Source organism: Zootermopsis nevadensis, unplaced genomic scaffold (genome assembly GCF_977971745.1).
Source record: "Zootermopsis nevadensis isolate Lab colony 2312 unplaced genomic scaffold, Znev_1.0 Znev_ptg000016l, whole genome shotgun sequence".
NCBI classification, from domain to species: Eukaryota; Metazoa; Arthropoda; class Insecta; order Blattodea; family Termopsidae; genus Zootermopsis; species Zootermopsis nevadensis.
In genome coordinates this window covers 13,161,264-13,163,942 of record NW_028259148.1, presented here as the reverse complement: position 1 = coordinate 13,163,942, position 2,679 = coordinate 13,161,264, and the positions used below count along the sequence as shown (strand labels likewise).

The 2,679-nt window shown below is 39.8% G+C and overlaps 1 long non-coding RNA gene across 1 annotated transcript; it reads left to right on the top strand.

The window, feature by feature from the left end:
- Window positions 1–1,584: 1,584 nt before the first annotated feature.
- Window positions 1,585–2,455, top strand: LOC110841036 (uncharacterized). The gene is made up of 2 exons (XR_002547090.2): window positions 1,585–1,808; window positions 1,962–2,455. It is a non-coding gene; the product is annotated as an uncharacterized LOC110841036 (long non-coding RNA).
- The last annotated feature ends 224 nt before the right edge of the window (window positions 2,456–2,679 follow it).

Below are 2,679 nucleotides of genomic sequence, written 5' to 3'. Positions count from 1 at the left end.
ATAACTCGTTCTGAAACGAATTTTAGTATTTTTTCCTTTCAAACGCTGAAGCAATGCTAAATTGCAGGCTTGAGATGTCGCGGAATGGTAATAAACGCGTTCTGTGCTGGGTTTTGAACTATTTCTTCATGAAAATGGCACAAGGAACTGAAAATATGGAGGTAGTGACCTTGACAGAAGTAAGGTCGGAAAAGTCCCAACGTTCTCTCGTCAATGTCATTCCACATTCGCTGAGCGTCACCTGCGGGGTAGACAGTGCCCCCATTAGCGGCCACAATTCCACACAGACGTGGTGTGACACCATCCCAACAAAAACTTATTTAACAGCGTCTTTCCAGATGTGGAGGGTGTGTTCATTAAATCGTGGTTACGCAATGGTCTCTCTTAAGTGGCCATTGATCTGTTTTTGTCTGGAGCAAATGGGCGAAGACGAAAATACTCGATTAAGATTTCCTGTCCTCGATTCATCCTTTTTCCTGGAGTGTACAGTTGGACTTGCATAATTATTTCAACTCTTGCCAGGTCGTATTCTGATTTCAGTTTAAGTTCTTATCTAAATACATGACTATAAATATTTCATGGTTTTGTGTGTTTAAAAAAAGGCTTCCTGGTTGAATAAAATCTTTGGGGAGAATTAGGAGAATTTGGGATATTTCGGTTTACGAAGGCCTAACAACATTTGTGTTTAAAACGAAAATAGTGACTACAGATAGCTCTTAATATAGGTAAGGCAAGGCCGTGGTCTAGGCAACACGGAGTTTTCCTCCGGGGGCTTCCCCGGTTTCTCCGTGGCATCCCAACAATTACTCCATTCACACACAGAAGAAGGCAATGGCAAACCACTTCTGGATCATCTGCCAAGAACGTATATGAACAGGTCCCAGTCCGAGAAAAGGATGGAAGGATCCTGTTCATATGGACCTGTCGTCAGACAGAACACTAAATAATAATAAGATGAGGTGGTCTAGCGGTTAGAACGCTGGCCTTGTAATCCTGGGGTCTCGGGTTCGATTCCCGGCGGTGCCCGAATTTATAACTTATGTTGGGCAAGGCCGTGGTCTAGGCAACACGGAGTTTTCCTCCGTGGCATCCCAGCAATTACTCCATTCACACACAGAAGAAGGCAATGGCAAACCACTTCTGGATCATCTGCCAAGAACGTATATGAACAGGTCCCAGTCCGAGAAAAGGATGGAAGGATCCTGTTCATATGGACCTGTCGTCAGACAGAACACTAAATAAAAAAATAATAATAATACATTTTCAGAACAGCCGGGTCATTGTAGGTACAATGCAAACGTAATTGTTTGAAAATACACGTAGTAATTAATCAGCACTGACTGATGGAACTGATAAAGTTTTTATATTTTATTTATTTGAAAATTTAACGGAAAATAAAACAATATATTTACTTACGGTAATTAAATATATTTCGGAAGCGAGATTGCTCAGTCGGTATAGTGACTAGCTACTAGCTGGACGACCGGGGTTCGATCCTCGACGGGGGGGGGGAGACAGAGGACAAAACCTATATAATAATGTTTGTCCCAACCTCGGGAGGTATTCGATGTAGCCTTTAAAACGGTTCGGGCAAATATATAGACGTTCTGTTCTGTAGCTGGCACTAAGACCCAGAAAGTCTGTGGTGTGTAAATCTCTTGGACAGCGGCCATTTGGAAGACGCGCGAGATGAAATAACGACATTGATGTTTTAGGATGATTCACAGAGAACGAGGTTATGGGGACTACAGATTATAGCTGTCCAGGACCTCGGTTCGAGCCCAGATTTAATAACCACAAAGAATCATGTAACTTACCCCTTTATATTTTTATTTATTCATGAAACATGTGTCGACAGGAAAGGCAACTACAGAAATAATCACTCAGCAGTTACTGGTTTCGCGTCGAAGGACCTGGCATTTTAAATTAAGTCAGGATTGAAACATTCGTATTTATTTCAGATCCTCTGCGAAGCACAAAGTCAAGATATAAAGCACGCAAAGGCCATTGAACATCCCATTACAGTTTTGCATATTTCATTACACAAAGAATCGATCTGGTGGACAAGCCAGTCAGCGGTGATTTAAAAGGGGATTTTTGAAGCTGAGGTCCTTCAAAACTTCCAAACTCCACGCACAAGGCCATCAGTTGATAAACATGGCTGTTTTACGTCAGCAACCCAGGTAAAAGTTATTTGTTGGAACACAGTTCAAGAAAAAAATTTAAATAATATTATATAAATATTCTATAATGATAATATATTAAGTCAGATAGATAAGAATTAGCGATCAGATAATTTTGGAAAAATATTGCATTAGGTTCAAGTTTTGATGACCGTCTTTTGTATTTTCTGGTAAACCTTTGATATGTGTGCCTTCAGAAGAGTTTATTCTGAACAGTAAATGTGTATCCAGTTTTAGAAAACTATCCAATAACAAATTGTTTATCAAACTTATTTGTTGTGTTTATTGAAACGTAGTCCTGTACCTGAATCTCCCACTATCCTGCCTAGTCGCAAATATTTCCGCGTCAACCCAAGAAAATCTACGATTTGTCATTGACTCTGGTACGGGAAAGACAGTTTTAAATTTATTTTCATTGTTTAATTAAATGGCCGGATACAAATATTATGAATATATCAGGCATTTTCTGTCGAGGAATATTTTAACCGTTTTATGA